Source organism: Schistocerca nitens, chromosome 5, assembly GCF_023898315.1.
Source record: "Schistocerca nitens isolate TAMUIC-IGC-003100 chromosome 5, iqSchNite1.1, whole genome shotgun sequence".
Lineage (NCBI taxonomy): Eukaryota > Metazoa > Arthropoda > Insecta > Orthoptera > Acrididae > Schistocerca > Schistocerca nitens.
This window is the reverse complement of record NC_064618.1, coordinates 363,712,301-363,735,819: the sequence shown is the minus strand read 5'-3', so window position 1 is coordinate 363,735,819 and position 23,519 is coordinate 363,712,301.

Genomic DNA, 23,519 nt, shown 5'->3' with positions numbered 1-23,519 from the left:
AAATATACCAGTAGAGAACAGAATGTCAACAAATGGATACAGCACAATTCCTACAACGAGGCTCTGCCAAGCGAACAATCTATAATTAATACCACAGTGTAACCTAAACTCTATGTACGTACACAGTATATCAGCATTGCTATATTCTAAATTGAAGAGTAGTTGTGACAACAAACAGAAATGTGTAAATATGCAATCCATACGCACAGCAGCAAACATATATCTTACGTAATAAACAAGTCATTAGCATCATATCAGCATAAGCAAATAAATGTTCATATGTAATCCTAATAAGTAAACATGAAGGCGCAAGCAGATAAATCACAAAGTATAACTTACATACGTAACCATATCAGCACAATTAATCAGGTGACAATTAAAATGTAAATAAATAAGCACAGCAGGCACATAATAAAAAAAATATGACATCAGTGAAAAAGCATAGCAGCCAAGCGATGCATAATATATATAAGTAATAACACTGTTCATTAATCAATAATTGTCAAAATCAGCAAATGTACACAAGCACGTCGCTTCACAAGTAAATTCATAGAACATGAAATTAGCACAAAGTATGAGTCACGTAATCGCAAGCAGCAAATTACGTCTAAAGTACGTACCTAAGTGGAAATATGTTACCTGAAAAATAAACTCAATTAATAATTACCCTTTTTAGTTTATTACTTTTTTTCTTCGAAATTACATTCTTCCTGAAAATTTCTCCATAGTAAGTCGTCCTAACGTCGGACACGCACAGAATTTACATGAAGGTCTTAAATATTTTACACAACCGTATCCTGAAAAATACTGAACGTTAATAACATAATTTATAAAGTCACCATAGCTTTATACAGAATTTAGTCGGAGAAATTAGACTGTGTATTTGTTTACGTCTGTCAGTGCATTCACACTGAGCGCTCGATCAGCTGTAGGCGCGTGACGTAGAAAGTGATTGTTTACGGTCAACGACTGCCTTGTGCGGCGCGCAGACTTCACTGTTGCTTTGAGTACGCGCCGCCGCCAGAACACGGCGTGGTATCCTTGCATTCTCCGCATGTTTACGTATAACTGTTGGTTTCTCAAAAGTATGTCATTCCACAAAAATTTTAACGTTAGATATGTGATGTATTCCCTTAGAGCGCCGAGATTTAAGAGTTTCTACTTCAACAGTGTTATCATGAATAATTTTGCGAATCCTATATGGACCGTTATAAAGCAGAAAAAATTTGCGACATAAGCCTTTTCCTTTATGAGACAAACGATGAGACTTAATTAACACCTTTTGACCAACTGACAAAATTTTTAAACGACCAGGACGTTTAGCTGATTTCTCTCTTCTTGCAGCCGCAGACGCAATATTTCGTAGAGCCAGGTTGACAACTTCAGAATGCCGCAGTTTCCGTGAAGGCGGAAAAGGAACGATTTCAGAAATGCGATTTGACGGTGCTTTGTTTTTTAATATCAATAGAGGCAGTAAAGAAGTTGAGTCATTAGGAAGTTCATTCAGAATCTTTTGAAAAATATGAAGATACTGATCCCAAGTTCTGTGATTCTGATGACAATAAAGACGGCACAATTTATTGATTTCCTTCATCCATCTCTCTGAAGCATTAGATTGAGGGTGAAAAAGTGAAATACAAATCTTACGACGCCGTAGAGTACGAAGCCAAACTTTAGAGCGAAACTGTGATCCATTATCTGATATAACCTTATCAACATGACCAACTTCTTTAAGAAAATGTTTGATGAAAGCGTTAGATACTGAACGAGCTGTTGCTTTACGTAAAACACACATATTTTGATGTCAATTCCACTGCTACTAAAATATACGCAAAACCATTAGTAGAACGAACCACTGGACCGAACAAATCGACTGCAGCCATGTCCTTTAATTTCGCTGGAATGATAGGAAACAACAGTGCTCTGTGAGAAACAGTTGGCGGCTTAGCCTTTTGACATAATTTGCATTTGGCAAGAACAGATCGAATACGTTTTTCCATATTACTGAAGTAGCAATTTTCTCGTAATTTATGAAAGCATTTTCTGGGACCAAAGTGCGCATAACTGAAATGTGTGTACCAAATCAATTTATTGACCCACTCATCAGGAATACAAACTAACCAAACAGAGTTGTCGACCGATTTCCGATTGAAAAGAATGTCATTGCGAACTAAATAATGCTGTCTAATCGCTGCGCTTTGCTTTCTCCTCCACTTCTCGTTAATGTCCTTCCAGATTGGATCCTTATTTTGCTCCTTAGCGATGTCATGGAGCGAAGACGAAATAAAGTTCTCAAACGCAACACCTTGAATGTACATCAAACAATAATGGTTTTCTTTGCAGTCCTCTTCAGCACTTTGTTTCAAACCCATAGGTGCACGTGATAAAGGATCAGCAACAATATTTGAAGATCCCTGTATGTAAACAATACTAAAATCAAATTCCTGTAGGTACAACGCCCATCGTGACAATCTGCCATGAGTTAATTTTGTCGACATAAGAAATTCCAAAGCTCGATGATCGGTGTAAACCTTAGTATGTCTGCCATACAAAAATGTGCGAAATTTTGTGAAAGCCCAAACAACAGCCAAAGCTTCTAGTTCCGTAATCGAATAATTCTTTTCGGATTTAGAGAGAACACGACTTCCAAATGCAATAGTCTACTGTACTACAACGCCGTTTTCTTCTATCTCTTGAAATAAATGTGCACCTAGGCCTTTGTATGATGAGTCCGTCGCCAAACAAAAATCTTTAGATAAATCCGGATGTGAAAGAAGTGGAGCAGCAACTAAAGCATCACGGAGTTGTTCAAATTCTGACTGAGCTTCCTCATCTCAACACCAATTAGATTTCTTTCCAGATAGTTCACATAAACGAGGTGTGGCCAAATCGTCCAATCTAACAAAGCGTCGAAGAAAATTACAGACACCAAGGAAACTACGAACATCACGTTTTGTGGTAGGAACAGCATAATTACGAATAGCGTCTAATTTTTCTGGATCAGGAAGAATACCTTCTGTAGAAATAATGTGACCGAGAAATTTCACCTGAGAACGACCAAATTCAGATTTCTCCAAGTTCACAGTAATGCCAACTCTTGCAAAAATACTTAATAATGAATCCAAAATTTTGTTGTGCTCACTCCAAGAATGTTTAGCAATAAGAATATCATCAACATATGAAGTAATATTGTCACGAAGATAAACAGGTAAAATTTCATTTAAGCTACGAATGAATGCTGCAGAAGATACAGTAAGTCCAAACGGTAATTTCCGAAGCTGGTAACAGTTACCAAAGGCTAAAAAGGCAGTGTATTTTCTACAATCAGGGTGGAGTTCTATTTGCCAAAAACTTGCGCGCATATCAATCGTGGATAAAACTTTAATTCCATGGAAATGTTGAAGAAGTTCATCTAAATTTTGTGGGCGGTCAGTTTCAGGAATGATGATATTATTTATCTGTCTGGAATCCAGAACCAAACGAATTGACCCATCCTTTTTAAGAACAACGTGTAGTGGGCTGGTATAAGGACTGACAGCTGGCTCAGTAATGCCCTGATCTAACATGTATTGAAGTTCATTCTTAACCTTGTCTCTGTAAGCCAAAGGAATAGCGTACGTTTTCCCGCGAGATGGTATGTGTTCTTTTACCTTAAATAAATATTGTAAGCCTTGTATAGTTCCTGTGTGATGGCTAAACACTGTAGCATGTGAAGTCAAAATATGGTGCAGCTCTTCTCTTGCAACGTCATCTGGCACTTCAGATTTCTTAACCTTTTCATTAATTAATTCTTCGCTATTAATTATATCATCCATCGCGTCTCCGTATCTATTGTCGTTGTCATGAATAAACACACCGTCGTCATAATGCTCAACGAAAACATCAGAAGTAAGAAACCTTAAACATTTTGTATCTGATTCAGATCTTGCTAAGCACTCGAAAAATTTCAAACATTTCGGCATTCCGGCAACAGTCAAATTCACACTTCCTTCTTTAAAGTTCAAAATTGCCTTATGTGTGTTAAGAAACTCCATACCTAATATAATCTGTGTACTGAGTAATGGAACAATAATAAAATTAGCAGACAATTCGTATCCTTGACAAATGAAATTTAGGTTGGTCTGTTGTTTAACTTCCACACCTTTTCCAGAAATCGCTCCTCGAATTGTAGTTTTAGAAATAGGTAACACAGGACAGGCAATAGTTCTTTCACATATACGAAAAACTGATTCACTAATGACGTTCAATTGGCTCCCAGAATCTAAAACTGCAGTGAACTTATTCTTACCCACACATACTTCAATAACAGGATGTAAAAATGCGTCTGCATTATTTTCCTTTTCGCCTAGCAAAATGTCTCTCATATCTTCCAGGCGTACGTAGTGTAAAGTTGTAGTGTCATTACTTTCTGAACCGTCTATATTGCTGCCAGAAGCCGAAGCTGCAAGTCATGGTCGATTGTTTGCGTCACGTCTTTGATTATTCCCGTCATTTCGCGGATCAATTTCTACTATTTCCACTTGTCTCTCTGAATTTCTGTCACGCGGAGGATGCCACTTAGGTCCTTCCTGTCTGTTAGATGCAAATTCTTGGTTGTGTCTGTTATTAAAATTTCTGTTTTCCTGTCTGTCTGCATAACTACTTCTTGTATAATTTCGACTGTCACTTCTGAAATTATTGTTAGACCTACTACCCTGGTTATTTCTGTAGTAAGAGTTTCTATTATTGTATGAATAATTTCTGTCTTGATGATACCGATTACTGTTTCCGTATGATTGATCATTCCGGTAAGAATTACCGTTATTATAATTGTCTGTGTAATTTCTGTTAGAACGTCTGTTATTGTCATAAGGCTGGTATCTATTGTCCTGTCTGTTACGTCTGTCATTCTCAAAATTACCCATATAACGCTCGTTCCGATCACTATCCCTTTTCTCTGAAAATCTATCGTAATTATTGTTACTGAAAAAGTTACAAGAAGTCCCGTCGTCGTTGTCATACTCAAGTTCTTGTAACAAAGTCTTAAAAGTCTCAATGTCGTCTTTACATCTTCCAGCTAAAGCAATTTGTCTTATGGATTGTGGCAGCTTAGTTAAACAAATGCGAATTAATTCAGTCGGGCTATAAGGGTTGGAAAGGAACTGATTCTTTCGAATCATGTCTTCAAAATATTCCGCTGGCGTGCGGAACTCAGACTGTTTGAAATTACGCTGCATAATAAGACTGTGTTTGACTCTGTCTTGCGTGTTTTCGGACCAATATGCCGATAGAAATGCATGATAAAAATCATTCAGATTATTACAATCTCTAATGAGTGCGCGCATCCGCGTCGCCGGTTCATTTTCTAAATATCCACACATAAATTCCAGTTTGTGACTTAGTGGCCAATTTGGTGGGAGTGCGTACATAAATTGATCTAACCATGCACATGGATGTATGTCATTCTTAGAATTACGAAAGATCTTAAATTTCCGAACAGTCAAAAAGTGTTTATAGTCAAAGTTTTCGCCTCGTGGCGACAAAGACCTACCGCGTCTGTCCCAGTCCCAGTGTTGATTATTGTCAAATTCGCGCGTCTGGCGCTCTCTTGTTGCATCCCGTAAATGAAACAAATTACCTTCTTCAAACCCCCCTGGTATCTGTGATTCTAAATTTCTTTTCTAAATTTCTTTTGCTGTCTTTTCCTACGATTTCGCCTTCAATTTGTTTGACTTGCATTCGTAATGCCTCAAATTCCCTTTTAACGCGTTCATTAAATTTTCCCTGATTTTCAACATGTTTATTTATGTTCTGGTACTCTTCGGTTTCTGAAAATGGTAATGGAGCTGTATCATCCGAATCTCTGTCCCCATGTAAACTAAGATTTGTCAATTTATCTGAAATCTCCTCAACTCTTTCCGATAAGTCACCTATTTTTTCTTTCTGTTTACCTACGTCTTCCGTAAGTGTCGCGACTCGGGTTTCAGTGTAGACACATTTGGTAGTTAACTGTTCATATTGTTGTGTTAGGTTATTTAATCTGTCATTTGGTACGGATTCCTCGATTCTCTCAAATATTTCTTCCTTATCGTGTGCACGTTGTAAATTTAACTCTGAAAATTTTTGTACTATCACGCGATCTATTTCTTCCTGTTCTCTATCTTGTTCCCTTTGTCTAATCTCTACTGCAATTAATCTATTATTGTGAGAATTCAAAATTGGTTGTACTTCTTCTCTGATTTCTTTCTTTAATTCATCTTTCATATTTTTGAAACATGTCCCTATTCGTGAGTCTAACCGTGTTTCCACTGTTTCCATCTCTGTTTCTAAACGTGTTGCCACTGTTTTTAATTCGGATCCTAACCGTGTTTCCATTGTCCCCATCTGTGTTTTTAATTCAGATCTAAACTGTGTTTCCATTGTTCCCATATCAGTTTTTAATTCAGATCCCAAAGTTCCCATCTCGGTTTTAATTGTTCCTATCTCTGTTTTAATTGTTCCTATTTGTGATCCCAACTGTGATCCCAGTGAGTCTAACCGTGTTGTCACTGTTTTTAATTCAGATCCCAAATTTAATATTGCACACATCAACTGCTCCATAATAGCCGGTTCGAAATTCTTTTCCCCCTTAACATTTCCCGCGAAACCAACTTATTTCGTCATGGCTGTAAAGCTATCTGTGTTCGATACTATTTCAGAATCTTCTATCGTTAATCTCGTATTCTGTGAATTTTCTGATTGAGAAAAATTTTGAATTGGTTCCGGACTATTTTCCCGACTTATTAAATTGTTTTCCACTTCATTATTCATGATACTGTTTTCCTCTGTTGGCGAGTTCGCCATGTTAACAATTTCGTCATTCTCACTATCCATCATTTTTGCCTTTTTCATCGATCGTGTAATCATTTACAAAACATACAAAACTCGTCACTATATGAAAATTACACACAATGACACTTTATCTCCAACAATACCATTCACACGAAATGTTTCCCTCAAACACGATTAATCGAACAATTGAAATAATTGCACTAATTGTCAAACCCGTAGACAAGACAACAGAAATGAAATTTTGCAAAAAAAAAAAATACCATTAGAAGAATGACAATTACCAAATCTACACATGCAATATAGACTACAATTACTAAATTACAAATTACTACAACAATCCTACTGTCTACTATTTCTACAATCAGAAGAATTCCAAGGGACGATCCGAAGCAGCGGTCGCCACGTGCATGGGGGCTTAATTAAAATAAAATGAAAATAATTTTAATTTTTGATTTAATAGCTGTCTGTTCGATTACGAAGTATCGTAAACGGTTGGCCCTGACTAGTATTATTACGATATCTGACTGCATAGAACAACAACAAAGAATGAAATGGAAATTTTCGTTAACACAATTAATTAATTAAGTCCCCAGCAACTATAAAACCTACGAAACCAAAGCACAAGTGTAACTGTTCTGTGTGTGGAAGTATGACTCAACGTACGCATCTGGCACGGTTCTTCTTCAACAACACAAGAAATTTTAAATATCATTTATACTGAATTAATTAAAGAAAATAGAAATACCATAATTACTCAAGGAAACCAGAATTACACCCTAATACAAGAACACAAGCCAGATGCTTTGTTGACTGAACCTGTAATGACGCATTATTCAGGACATTGAAATAATGAGAAAGAAAAGAAAAGTAGTTTACCTTAATTTATATTGATGAAAAGCACTCTAGACATTACAATCTCTCCACACCGACTCGCTACTATCACATCTCAACAAGAACTTTTCAGTACCACATCTCAGCAAGCACTGCCTACTAGCTCATCTCAACAAACACTCCTCACTACGACATCTCAGCACTGACTACCACGAGTTCTCCCAAAGCACTGCCCACCACGAGTTCTCAATAATCACTGCCAGTGGAGGCGGCGGAACAATGCTCTCTAGCGCGATCTCTGGCGCTGTGGCTCAGTGTAGCCACCTTTCAACGTATTCAAAAGTATTTCATGACTTTAAGTTAGAAACGCGCCCAGGGAAAATGTAGTGTGAAGTTCTGCACAAGTACAAACCCCCCCCCCGCAAAACCCTGCGCACCTCGTTTTCCTGCGGTGGTTTCTCTTCTCTCCATGCACTTCCTGCTTCGATGAGGGTGCGGAGCCGCTCACACAAAAAATGCAGATTTGGTCTAGTAGAACTCAGTATATTTTGTTCAACACACACACGGGGTTGGGCTGCGCTATTCACAGTTAATATTATTCCACAGCTGATGCATCCCAATCGCGCAATCCATTGTGACTTTACTAAGTTGTTGCTGAAGTAATATTATCCAATTCAAACACTTGCAATAGAGAACACACATGAAATTCACTCTTCAAAATGTACTTTATGAGTCAATGAAAACCATAGTTCTTCCTGTCAATACTAAACTATTCCTTCATTTATTACACGAGCATGCGAGTGACCGAATCGCGACGCGGATGTTTCAAAAGATCGGTGTGTGATATCCGAAACAATATAGTACCTACACTCGTGATATTCACAGAGTCCAACCGTACATGTTTCACTCACTTGGAACTTGTAATTAGAATCAATCCAGTCCACGTGACGTTCCCGTAACCGTCCCGATGCCGTTGGTTATTGACCTCCCGGCACGACGCAAGACATCGAAAACCGTCATCTTTTAGATAAACATTAATATTAAGCTGTGAACACTGATATGAAATTTATACAACCTGCGTGCCAAAAATTTTTAATTACATCACAATAACTTGAGAAATGCGTGGTGCAGCCACGACATCAACACTACACGATACCCGGGTCACACAGGAACTTAGCTATGTCACTATTCCCTCGCTCCACACGTGTGAGAGGGTCGAATATCGATAGGTCAGCGATACAATTGTTTTCGAGGTCTGGAAGAAAATTACGAGAAACAAGTAGAAAAGTCCAACCGGCAGCCAGGATGAGGACGGATGTAAGCGTGTGTAATGCTCCGTCCTTCGGGTACTACCACAGTTAAATGATGACTACATAGCCATACCATGACATGTAGACCAAGCATCAAGAAATCTAATATCACGGTGTACCCAAAAGAAATCAGATACATGCACAAACCCATCTACAGTGCAAGCTGTTACGAAGGACATAATTGCATTAAAAATAGAAACAGCCGAGTACAATATTATTTAGGTTCCTGGAAAAGAAAATACAGAAGTATAAACGCAACGCGAGACGTAATCGCTTTGTACAGTGTTGACGCTAGAGTAAAAGAAAAGTTATGCATCTACACATCAGCGCTTGGCCAGCTACAGAAGAAAACTTTTACTACTCACAGCGCTGTACCACTGGGCCGTTCGCTACAGAGAAATGTGATGAGGGGTTGATGCACCGCAGTGCAGCCACCTTGCAGATGTAAACTATGCTGCCGCTGTCACAGCATGCAGCATTCAACGCTCAGTCAGCAGGTTGCCATCTTCGCCTCGTGCTAAGCTGTCCATGGCGTACATGAAACCAGCGTGTCAGTGTCCTATCAGTTCTCACCCACTCTTAACCTACTCGTCATACATGTGGTTTATGCCTGCGGATGGTAGCTCTAGCACCATACTCAACTAATACGAAACAAGAAAGCATGAACTTAGGTAATAGCAGAAACTTTAAGTGTGCCTGTGCACGTTGCATAAATTGTGAACATCAGAATTAAACCTTTTTATGTCAAAACAGAATATCAGTTAATATACATTTGAGAAAAATTTCCAATTACCAACATATTATGAACCTTGATAATAAAATTAAAACACCAAACATCCGTCTCTTTCACAGAAAAAATACACACATCGAGCAAACATCATTAAATAATCAATATACATACAGAATACCAGATTACTCAGTATGCTAAGCTATTCCGTATCACCCACAATAACACTCCAGCTGAGCGTCCTCACACATCTCTAAAAACACAAAGGAAATCTCACTAAACTGTTCACATAATAATGAATAAACTTGTACTTACTAATGAGAGCCTGTCAATGTCCATAAGTAGCCAACTACAGACTTACACACATGCCAGAACAATCCTCAACATTTTCTGGATCTCCTGACCCACTGCTTCACGTTTTAGGTGCGGCATCGATGGCCATACGAAAAATGGTTAGCTGTCTTTGGCACCCATCGCTCATTCGAGAAAACCTGCTGATGCCTTTTCAGGATCTCTAATAGACCTTTTATCTCCACGTGGTACTACTGTTCTACGTACTGGAGTTTTTGGTCAACATCGAGTTAAAGATCTGCTGTGTCAACCTTGCCTTACCATCTCCACTGCTACCTACATAATGCTGCCGAATCTGCCTTCGTAGTACTCTGTGGTGAGAATTGCAGATCAGTTGAACAACATAACTCAGTCTTTTCTAGCTCTTCACTAACACTGATTCTTCCTTTAAAGTCGATAACCGCTTTCTTTCCTTCCTTTCGCGCTTCTACACAACCTCTCTTAAAATTCTAGCGAGCTTTCTGCTCCATTATCCAGTCAACACAAAAAATTATGACCAAAGCTGGCGTGGGTAGCACAACTGCCGATAAATCATAATCTTCACGATTAAGCCTCGAGGTGACTAATATTTGCTACTAATTATTTTGCTTTTTTCATACTCCACGCACTGGAAAATTTGATATCTCTCTTCCCTGCTCTACCCAATATGTACATAGTTTCTGGCATAGAGCATTGACTTGGCTTGCTGAGTCGATCAAAGCAACTATCTAGGAGCCAAAAATATCTGCTTCTACTACAGATTGTATAATTTCATAGGCTTCATTATAATTCTCCCACATCAAATCATATCATAACAGTCATGCCTCCGATCTTGCATACTGACATGACTGCTGGCACTAAGTTACGTGTACCTGCACTTCCATTACGCCGCAACACGTCATGATCTTTGCCTACATTTTGTCACCTATGATCCGACTCGACTTCCTGAATTGTTATGTGCTCCATGTTGTAGTAGCCGTAACCGCCACATTGTTTTCGTTAGGTTCTGCTAACTCAAAAACTGTGTTCAAACCCTCTGTCATCTTCTTGATTCCAGCGTTAGTCATCACACCCTCTATCATTGTGCGACTGTGTACAGGTATTCCCCTGGTCATTACACGATACTCATTTATCCTGTTCACCTTCTCCAGTTCCTCGTTGTCTATATAACACATTTAGTTTTCCCACAGCTGATTTCATCTATTCTACATCATCCTTGGGAATCGCCAGTAAGTTTTCCTCAACTGCCATCGGTAGCTCATATAAGATTACTGACACTGTTGCCGCTGTCCTCCCTAAACACAAGAACGAGGACTGGGTTTTAACGATCTCAACCCCACTTTCCTGGTATTACCGTGGCGGTTCCTCTTCTCTACTTTAATAGTATTATTAATTGTTATTGTTATTATCTAACAGGGTGCGGAGCCACTCACACAAACAATGCCTACTTTGATAGAAATTAGCATCTTCCGTTAAATACACACACGGGATTGGGCTGCACTGTTTTCCATTAACATTATTCCACAATTGACGTAGTTGGTATTTGCATTTTAACCGTGTAATCCATTGTGACATACTAAACATATTGTTGAAGTAAGAGTATCCAATTCAGCTATTTGCAACACGGAACACACATAAAATTCACTGTTCAAAATGTACTTTATGAGCCAACGAAAACCACAGTGCTTCCTGTCAGTACCAATCTATTCCTTCGTTTATTTCACGAGCGTGTGCGTGACCGAATTCTGACGCTGATGTTTCAAGACGCGGTGTGCGATATCCGAAACAATAAAGTACCTACGCTCGTGATAATCAGATAGTCAGACCATACACGTTTCTTTCACCTGGAACTATTAATCAGAATAAGATCGGCCACCTTACGTTCCCGTAACCTACCCGATACGATTGATTATTGACTTCCCGTCGCGACACACGAGATCGAAAACGGTGACCTTGATGTTAAGCTGTGAACACTGACATGAAATGGGTATAACCTGCGTGCCAGACACTTTTAATTACATCGCAATAACTTGAGAAATGCGTGGTGCAGCTACGGCATCAACACTACACGACACCCGTGTCCCACAGTAACTTAAAGCACTCCGTCTTCAGGCCACAAGTGGTCCAACGGGACCATCCGACCGCCGTGTCATCCTCAGATGAGGATGCGGATAGGAGGGGCGTGTGGTTAGCACACCGCTCTCCCGGTCGTTATGATGGTCGAGTACTATTCGGTCCTCAATTGGCATCACGAAGCTGAGTGCACTCCGAAAAATGGCAATAGCGCCTGGCGGTCCGGATGGTCACCCATCCAAGTGCCGGCTAAGTCCGACAGCGCTTAACTTCGGTGATCTGACGGGAACCGGTGTATCCACTGCAGCAAGACCGTTGCCAGAGTAACTTAGCTAAGATACAATTCTTGCAATCTACACTGGCCATAGGTCAGCGATACAGCAGTACGCTTACAAGTTGGTATCTTATGTATTAATAGGAGCTGACAAATATGCGTAGTGCGTAAACATAATCAGTTTATTGGTTTTAAAAATCGTGGCCTACTTATTACGTACCTACACATACGGGGGTCGAACAAATAAAGTTTCCTTTTTTGAAGTCGGTTAAAAACAATGATAACTGAGAATGTGAAAACAAATTGCATTATCAATTAAGCCTGTTTTCGGTTGGGCAGACTATAATTCAAACACGATTTTAGGCTTATTTCTTTATTTTTGCTGCCGAAATTCCAAAAAAGGGGAAGTAACTTGTAAAGTGAGCAATTCAAGTGACAGTAAATCTAGTGACGTGGATCCAGCACCAGTTACGAAGTCTTACTGTGATCATCCAAGAGACAAGAACAAAAAAAACTTGCATAGCTCACTGATGAACCCACTAGAATGATCGGAACCGAAATCCATAAATTCTTGTAATATTAGTGACAAGGTAGCTTCCGAATCTCAGGCATCTGAGTCTACAGCCGTTCTGGAAGAAGGACATCACTGTCATGAAACTGATACCGGGAGGCAGTGGCCCTTGCAGGGCCGCCCCCATTGCCACCCGCGCCGCCCCCGCCAGTCAGCCGACACACAATTCTTTTGTTTCTTTCGTCAGTCGATTCGACTGAATCGAGTTATCGAGTAGCTCTAATTTTCCTGTGTAGCACGTTCGCCCGCTTCAACATATTTTATACGTTTCTATCTGGCACATAGATAACTAACACATACCTACGACAAAAAAATGGTTCGAATAACTCTGAGCATTATGGGACTTAACAACTGAGGTCATCAGTCCCCTCGAACTTAGAACTACTTAAACCTAACTAACCTAAGGACATCACACACATCCATGCCCGAGGCAGCATCCGAACCTGCGACCGTAGCGGTCGCGCGGTTCCAGACTGAAGCGCCTAGAACCGCTCGGCCGCACTGGCCGGCACTTACGAGAAAAGTCGCGGCCATTCTAGTGATCTCGATACGTTATTCTGTCTGGCATCTGTTCGAGAAAAGTCACGAATATTCTACTGTTTTCATGTAAAGTGAACCTTCGATACGTGCGTTATAAATACGGACTATTCGCCGAATAGGTAGCTAGTTTACATTCAGAAGCAGAACTATTAAGGTAGCTCAAGATATCTTTAGCGCCCCTTCCTTGAGGTTTCACTGTATACGTCACTGTCGGGAGCTGGGTTGGAAGACCTTTTGTAACGACTACCGAAAACCGAATGGAAATGTTAAAGCGAAGGCACGCACCTTCAGAAAATTACGATTTTGGTGGTGATGCTAAGCATTTGAAACGCAAATTTTATCACAGTTGGTTTGAAATGTACAAGTCTTGACTTTCTTACTCAAAGAGACTGAAAGATGTGTTTTGTTTGTTTCGGGTTTTGTTTCTGCCCAAACTTGAACGTGGTGTATAGGGATCTGTAATTGTCCGACCATTCACCAAGTATAAAGATATACACAATTATCCTAAAGCAAATGCAGATAGTCAAAGGCTCAGAGATCGTGTGCCCCTGCCAAAGTTTGGCAAGGCAAAAAGAAATGTACAAGTTGATACGCAAACAGGCCACGCAGAAACTGTAGATGATGATAGAAATGCATTACAGTCTGTAGTGAGTACAATTACTTTTTGCAGAACTCATGATTTTCCGTTGAGAGGTTAAGAAATTTAAACGAAGAATTGAAATAGGGCACATACTGAGCAAACACTTAAGAAAAGGAGATACATGCTCAGTATTCGTGTGCAAAAACACAAGACAAGGTTTTAAACTTTTGGAGTGCTCTAATGAGAGAAAAGTTGGTCAATAACGTCAAAGCCGCAAGTGCCTACAGAATTTTGGTTGATGAATCAGCTGATATATCAGGAAAGGAGCAATTATGAATAGGTCTTAGGTATTAAGATGGAAGGGAAAAGAAGTTAAGAAAAAATTAATGGGCTTCTTCGAATTAGAACAAATCGCTGCCCAAACGATCGCTGCTGAAATTAATGGATTCATCACTGCATTAAATATTGATGTTAATAAGTCCGTGGGGCTGGGCTACGACGAATATGTTACGATGGCGGGGTCCAAAAAGTGTTGAGAGAAACATATAAAAAAGGTTTATATTTTCACCGTACCTGCCACAAAGTAAACCTTATTGTAAACCACTTAAATAATATTCTTCAGATCCGAAACTACTTTGGAACTGTATAAGATACGCTAAATTTTTTCAGGAAAACAGTTTTGCGTCAAAAATATACACCGAAAATACCATTAATGTGTGAAACAACGTGGTTTCATAAATACAAATATTTTTTGGCGTTTAAATAGCATATTGTGGAAATTGTGGAAGGTTTGGAAAAGCTTTCTCAGGAAGGGAATTCTGGGACAAGAGAAGTAGCTTTCCCGTTGTTATCCGCAGTTGGACAAACAACATTCATATTGACCGTATGTATTATAGACAAGTATAATTTCCTGCTGCAACCGGTCACAAACAAATTTCAGTCTAAAGCCCCGTGCGTGATTACGTGTGCAGAGTACATCCAAACTACAGCCGCAGAACAGAGGCGTTCTGCCGAAGAAGGGAGTGATGAATTATTAAATTCAGCTAAAGAAATTGCTAAGGCTTTCAACCAAGAGCTGCATCTTCCAAGGACAGAAAGCTACCAACTGGTTCATTAAGAGAGTATTTTCGTCAGTCGCTATGCGTGCCCTTTTCGATTCGTTATCATTTTCATTAGAAACGAGGTTCGGCGAAGACCAATCACCAGCGTTTGTTTGTTCATTGTTACACCCTGTTCACATAATAAAAATTACAGCTCTAAAATTAAAAACAAAATATGTGGATGAAGCACCCAAATTTTATCAATTAGAAGGGATCACATAAGAAGCTCAACTATGTCACACTTTTTGGATAAGCAAGCAAGAGGAACTGGAAACTCTGGAGATAGAAGAATCAGTCCAACAAGCAATATCTTTTTATCCAAAGGTGAAAATAGCCCTAGAAATTTTAGTGGAAATGCCTTATTCTACGATTAAAATTATTGAAAGATCATTCAGTCAGATGCGTAAAAACATGGCTAAGATCAAAGTTGATCAAAGGATTTGTATGCCCAGTGTACATGAAAGAAACCTGTGAATAGTATTAGTAATTCTTTCATGGGAGTCATAGATCGTTTTGCTGAAGATCCTCAAAAATTAATCACCCAATTTTAACAAATAAATGAATTTTTATATTTACGTTTATTTATTTGATTACCTATAAAGCAGGATCTCCTACAGATGGTTCCACTACCCACGACATGCATCTAATGTTTCGTGTAGGTGTCTCTGTGCATTGCGCAGGGAAAAACAAGCCCCCAGCCCTGGGACAAAAACAAGGTACGCCCATGTCCGACTGAGCTCGAGTATCTCTGATTTAGCCCAGTTTACCTTTTAGCGAGATTATACGTAAAAGGAAACAATATACTGGCTGACTCTGCTAGGAAAATATACTCGAAAATTTTACACTGAACCACAACGTGATGCGCGACGCCTTTCATCTAGCATCTAGTACTGGAGTGGGAAGAGCATTTCCATGACACACTTGATAAATGAACCTTTAATGACACGTGCTGAACGTCTTTGGATCTTTTCTGTTTTCTTTGTCAATGGCATCTTGTATGGGTCCCAGATTGACAAGGGATATTCAAGTATTCATCGGTCGAGTGTTGTGTAAGCTTATTTATTTATTTAGAAAGTCAAGCAGAAAGTGATAACTAGTACACAAATTAAAAGAATGTTGACTTTTAGATTATTAATTATCTTTCATTTATTTTAAAATTTCAAAGAAAAGACATACACGACTTAATTTACATTCATTTTTCCATGCTGAACAAGCTGTAGTAAATGTTCTTACTATCTCTACAAGTCATCCAGAGAGTATAAGAAAATCTGTAACCACCCGCAGCTGCCAGTCCATGAGGATATACACATCTGCTATCGCAGTCAAAAGACTCTGCTCCAGACAACCCCACGCAGAACACCTAATTACCTGCTGGGACAGAACTGTAATCTCCGCGAAACTTAGGATTGCACCACAGCTCCAAAGCTTTGCCAAATTCAATAACAAACCGTGGGAACTTGATGTAGGTCATGGAGTACACTCAACAGGATTCCGACCAACCAAGGGAGATGCGGTGACCTACTATGCAGATAATTGAAGATTACCACTGCAGAATACACCACTGTCTTTCCAAGACAGGCAGTCAAACTTCATGCCCTCGAAACTCGTCGTATTTCCTCGATACTACAGCAGATGCGATGAATTATATCAATAAAATGTCTGTAAATTTTGTAACCTTTTATTTCTATTTCTTAAGTGATGTGTAATTGACATACGATTAACAATAATAATAATTCTTAAAAACGAAACTACAATTTTTTTAAAAAAAAGTTTGTGGTCCGTCCTTCACTGCGTGGAACCTCTGAGTACCCAGACAAACAACGAATGGCAGCGTTTTTTTAAGCGTGTAACCCCAGGAAAGTGTACGCAGTCTTCAGTAATACATGCTTCTGCTCCAGAATCGACGACAGAAAACGTCCGAAAACCTACCGTTGCCGTTCTACGACGGTTTCAGTTCAGATGTTTAAATCATCAACTTCTACTTGAGGAATTGAATTAGGCTTGACGCAGTAGAATTATTACGTAACAATTCGAAAGGAAACATAATGAAGCATCCATTTATTGCTTATGTATATTTGTTTGTGTTAGTACTTAGACATTATGTTTTACATTATTCCAAAACAAACCAGAACCCAGTATAGTGTTCGTACAGAACAGTACTGATTCATTAAAACAGCGGTTTGTTGTGGCGACCACCAACGTTGTTACAGACATTGTAATTACGAAGCATGTTGCGGAACACACTGTCCATTCCACCTGGTTGCACTTTAACTTCTAGAGCAGCGACCAGTATTCATGCCAGCAGACCTTTCCATGTTTCTACAGGAATCTCGTAAATTAAACTTTGTGTACGACCCCACGTCATCCTGTCTTACGTTGCCTATCAGGACAAGCAACTCGTGAGACTTTTCTCTTTCTCTAATAAGGCGCGGTAGCGTTAAACATCAACACTGAAACTGACCATGGGCTCCTGTTCAAAGTATTATTTACTCACTCCCCTCTACAAGATTGTAATGGGAATTTCCAAACACTATATATAATATTCATTCCACGGACTCATTAACATGCTTCATTTTTTGCGAAAGTTAATAAAATGTACGTGTTTCTAGTCACTTTCGGAAACCGATTTATATACTTTACTAAATTATGTATTCGTTTGAAACAAAAGACTTTTATGAAAAGTTCAGATACAAAAGAAATGTCTGATCAATTGACAAAACTATTAGATTGCCCAGCGTAAGGCAGCCGCTGATTTCTAGCTGTAAAGCATTTGTGGGGCGGTCTGCCACGACAATCGCTTCGATTTATGGAGGATACTGGATTTCTTCGCTACCTCAAGGGCTTCTTTCTCAGGGGATGCGACAACAAGGGGAACTATCAAAAAATTCTATTTTTCGAATTCCGAATTAAAAAGCATCGATGGCTGCACGTGCAAGGGCCACTTAATATAATCCCGTCCAACAGCCTTCAACTTCCACAGCAGCCATGCGGCACTGATGATGGAAGCTGAGGTATTAAGATGTTGACGTTCCTCTCGTCTGGCGGCAGTTGAGCAGGTGAGATCGGACTTGCGTGTATGAGGGGGAGGGGGGGGGGTTAGGTAGGTTTGGGGGTGGAGGGGGGAGAGGACGATATTTGCCAGCCAGGCTGTGCGTGGCGTCATCCCGCCAGCGCGCTGATCCGGGAGAGTCAACAGGCCGGTAGGCCTACTGGACCCGCGGGGAAAACTTTCGCCCGGTAGGTAAACACCAGCGGCCGCACCACAATTATTGATTGGCGTGCGGGCTGCGCGACGCGGTGTCCAGTGCCGGATCGACCCCTCAGCTGCAGTCGCGGTACACACAGACACCTGACCCCGTTGACCTGTCGTGGCGCCTCTGTGCCCTGCGATGGAGGTCAGAACCGCGACCCACAGCAGTGAAATCACCAAGTTTTCCTATGTGAGGTTGAGAAAAACATTTCGGACACAGTTCCACTGAGAATCTACACGAAAAGCACTCAGGGGCGCAATAAAACAACCCCTTCCCTTAGGATGTTGATTCCCAAACATTACGTGGTCGGAAACGAAAGTTCACAGTGAGAAGAGTAACAGTACTTCTTTCGTGACAACGTTGGACATTGTTCACACTTCCTGGTCGAATCGACTCTATTCTAAGAACATTGTAGGGCTGCAACCCCATTGAACGCAACTTGGTCACTTTGGTACATAGTGCGACTGCAGTGTTTTGTTCTAGTATATATGGTGGAACAGCTAGGAATGATTCAAAAGCATGCGACGTTATGTGAAGCAGCAAAGGACGTTTAAGCGTTTTCAACCTCCCTGTTTCACACTGTCCTGTGGCGTGTTCATGGGGGCATGCAACATTCACAAGTGTGTGAATAAAACGGCAAAAGGTCCCTCCCCCCTTCAGTTGGGTAACACCCTCAGTGCCAACCACACGCCCTTAGTGAGCAAGTTAAAAATGTACCTGTCAGACACTTCGACAACCAGACAGCTGAACAGTGCCTTACCGCTGCTCTAGCGGATGGGGGCAGGCAACCCCTCGAAACCCCTTAAGAGTTATTGCCGGTCCTCCTCGGGCACTAGAGTAGTCGCAAGGCACTGCTCAGAATCCCTCCGTGATCACGCCGAAGGAAGGCGCGAAACAGGAGGGTTGAAAAAGGCACAAACACCTTTGTTGATCCAGATCATGTCATATATCGTGAATGCTTTTGAATGGTCCCTAGTGGTTCTATCCGTATACCGGAGCAAAAAATTGCGGTTACACTAATACCAAAGGGATAAGATCACTTTCAATGGGGTCGCAGCTCTACGATGTTCTTAGAGTAGCGTTGGTTCGTCCAAAGGGTGTCAGCAGCGTCTAACGTTTCAAGAATGTCGTACTGTTTCTCATCGCACTGTGAAATGACGTTTTCGATCGCGAAATATGTGGGAATCAATGTCTCAAGGGAAGGGGTGTTTTTATTGATCCCTTTTATGTCATCTTCTGACATGTTTTCGTGTGGTTTCTGCCTGACGATGTGGCTGAAATCTTGTCTCGGTTCTGACCTCCATGGAAGAGGCATCAAAAGAAAAGGTGAAATGTGGGTAAGAGGAAGTTGAAGACCTTCCAATCGTGCCAGACGTCCGTGAAGGCGTTGGGCAGAACTGTGGAGAAATTTGATACCATTGTGGCGTCATTAACCCATCTCACACCTCATATGAACTTCTGAGCCGTTGCCTCTTCTTTTCTCTCATGATTCGTCACTTTGCTGTTTGAATCTCATCCAGCCAGGGAATGACGTCGTAGGACGCTACTCTTTTGTACTACTACAGAGGAAGTTTTTAGGCATCTTTCAGTCAGATTTCAAACTTATGCTTCGCAGTGGGGAACAATTACAGGATTTCGCAAAAGTGATACCATTTTTAGTGGTGTATATAGACGTCTGGCCATTAAAATCGCAACACCGTGAAGACTAGCAACTAACGAAATTTTCACTCATTGTCCATATACAAAGTAGTACGGAGTGTAAGGAAGTGCTGCGATACTGTTCAGGGGACATAGTCCGGTTTTCTGGTGGGTCACAAACAGACGAAAGTGCTGGAGCCTGGGTAAAGGACTAGAGAACACAGTCTCTCCAGGGAATCTGGCTACGGTTTTCCAGGCGGAGAAACGTACTAGTCACAAGCAGAACATGCGCGGAGGAGAACCTACGTAGCTGTTGCAAGGATCATGACCATGAAATTCATTCAGACAGAGAAGCAATTCTGAAATTTCTATCAATCCCTGCAACCAGATCAAAGATCGTTGTAGAATGCCATGAAACCGTTGTTAGGCTAGAGGAGTATACGAAGGGAGTTCAGTAAGAAGTGTAACTTTTCTTTCCTCGCCCAATTTCGGTTGAAAAAGTGCGGAATTTGTTGTGGGCCATCGTGGAATATTCCCGCTTCAGCTCCTGTATTCTCATGTTGTTCTGATAGGTGCCAGCGCTGTACATACCCTTCAGAACCGCGTCTGTAACGGAGGCGCGATCCAAGCACAGTGTTTCTTTTGGCGGAAAACCAGAGCATCGCAGATATTCGTAGGCGCTTTCAGAATGTCTACGGAGACCTGACAGTGAACAATAGGACGAAAGGTCGTGCAGACCTGTCCGATCTCCCGCGTGCCTGCCGGCCACTCACTGCTGTAACTCCTGTAGTACTGGAACGTACGGAAACTCTCTTCATCAGCACAGAAATGCAAACGAACTTCTTCTCCATGACAACGCAAGGCCTCGCATGTCTGCGCATCCGAGAGGTGCTTACAAAACTTCATTAGACTCTTCTTCATTATCCACCCAACAGAACGGATCTCGTACTTTCCGACATCTATCTACCTCGCCCAGTGAAGGGTGCACTCGGTGGGAAGCAGTAGAGGAGGTTACTGATGCAACAAGACATTGGTTCCAACTTCGACGAGTAGAGTGGTACCATGTGGGCGTACAGGCCCTCCAAGTAAGGTGGCCTAAGGCCGTCACGTTGAACGGAGATTATGTTGGAAAATAGGGTTTTATAGTTAAAATATTGGGGAATAATATGATACATTGCAATCCTGAATAAAACAAACCTTTCACAAAAAAAATTGTTTCATTGTCTATTGAATGCCACTCTTAGTAAGACGATACTCATCCCTGTTTTCTGTGGATGCGCTGAATTACTAATTATTTGCATATCCTAGCAGGCACTGCATCACTTGCAAATTTATTGTTCCTTGCTTGTCACTACCTTGGCGTTGGAACTTTAATGGCCAGCAGTTTATGCAATTGTATGACCAAAAGTGGTGGACTGAAAGTAAGAACCTGATCAATGCGCAACCTGCACGCTTATCTAGACAGTCTGGGCTCACATTGGTAGTGACCGCATGGCACAGCGGAAGTGACTGAAGATTTATCCTTATTAAACTCGTTATCGTCTTGAGCTGTAACCCAAAACAATGGAAAACTTGCAGCTTTCTGTCAGTGGTTCACGTCGTCTGTGGAAGAACACGACGACTGACTTTGGTCTGATGGGACACGGTTCATTCATAGTGAGTGTCTTTGGCCTACGGACAATACACAAGAGTCGGACGAGCCCTTTTTGCATGCATAACAAGTTGGTGTCTAGAGCACAATGCCACATAGCCGACTCTGCATCACGTTCTCGTACGGTACAATGAATAGTTTGCGCTTCGTTGAGATGGTGAAATAGTTTATAAATGCTAGACTTGAGGACCGGCTACAGCACAGTGTCCCAACAGGAGAATATCAAAGCTCAAGCAGCCAGCAACACCGTGACCTTCTTGGGTCGGTTTCTACATGGGCAAGTGATTTTGAAATGGTTTGGATCCTGCTGTCTCCTAATTTATGCTGACTGTTTGGCTTTCTCTTGCGGGTACACCTTAAATATGCTGCTTACAAATCTCACCGCACAACCGGTCAGATAGTCCGCCCGCTCCTTTTTTACTATTTTTCACAAGGCACCAGTGCGGAGCTGTAGAGAACTCCTTCCGGATGTCATCTGAAATCAGTCACCAAAATTAGGATTCACGCTTCACGCCCTGTTACAAATACAGGTTGTTTCTAAATCTAGAACTTCTGAACTATGTATTTTGATGATAATTATTCGCTCAACCGTAGCCCTAACAGAAAATGGAAGAGCAATTATCTTAAGACTGTACGTATCTCTGTCGAAGTTTAGGATTATGTTTACATGCTGCATTGGGTTAATATTGCTTAGATCGATTACGCGCTCAGGGTGGCACTATTCGCAGCATGTGTCAACATTAATATTGAATCAGGAACGCAATTGCTTTCAAATTTTAAACGTAGGTAAGCAATCCGTATATCGGCAATCCAGTGTTGAGATGACATACAAACGCGGAAACGTAATTAACGTTTCTGTCTTATTACATGAGATCAATTCTGAAGACTTTTCGTTAATGAAAAATTAATGTTTGACGACCAGTGGATATTAACTTAGGAAGAAACTGATATTAATAGATTCGTGTTATTTACAGCACTGCTACTTTGTCAATTAATGTCATCAGAATACTGAATTACAAGTCTGTGTAATTCCATTCCCGTTTGTCTTGAGACGAACACGTTGGTTTTATCAACAGGAATCCTATCAAGGGATAGCAGAATACGTTTCTACGTCTCTAGCCAGTAAAATTACAACACCAGGAGGGATATCGAAAGAAATTTGATTAATTATACGTACACAGTATAATAGGAACACTACTTGAACTTCCACCTCTGTCAGCAACAATGGTTCTACCTTGACTTTGCATCGAGTCATCCTGAGCTCGGATGACAGACAAAGGTACGTCGTTACAAACTGCATCAGCTCAGCGGCACAGCTGATCAGTCGCAGCGGCTGGCGAGTGCCATTCTTTCGGGAAGCTGTGATCAGTTGTTCTTAGTGCTGAGAGATCAGGAGAACGAGCTGCGCAGTCCAACAGTCTAACAAAATCTGTGTTTAGGTAGATCTGGACAGCATGGTAAACATGCAGTTAACTTGTAAGAAACGGTTGCCACTTAAATTACTTGCTATACGGACCACGGATCATTCTGTCGTGTCCCTGTTGGTTGCTTGGTTGATTTGGGGGAGGGAACCAAACAGCGAAACCATCGGTCCCATAGGATTAGGGAAGAATCGGGAAGCAGGTCAGCCGTACACTTTCAAAACGAACCATCCTGTCATTTGCCTGAAGTGATTTAGGTAAAAACTGAAAACCTAAATCAGGCTGCCCGGACGCGTGTTTGAACTAACGTCCTCCCGAATGCGAGTCTAGTGTGTCCCCGTCGGTACTGCAAACCATCACCCCCTGTGCTGGGTCCGTGTGACAATGAATACGATAGGCTGCTCTGAGCCTC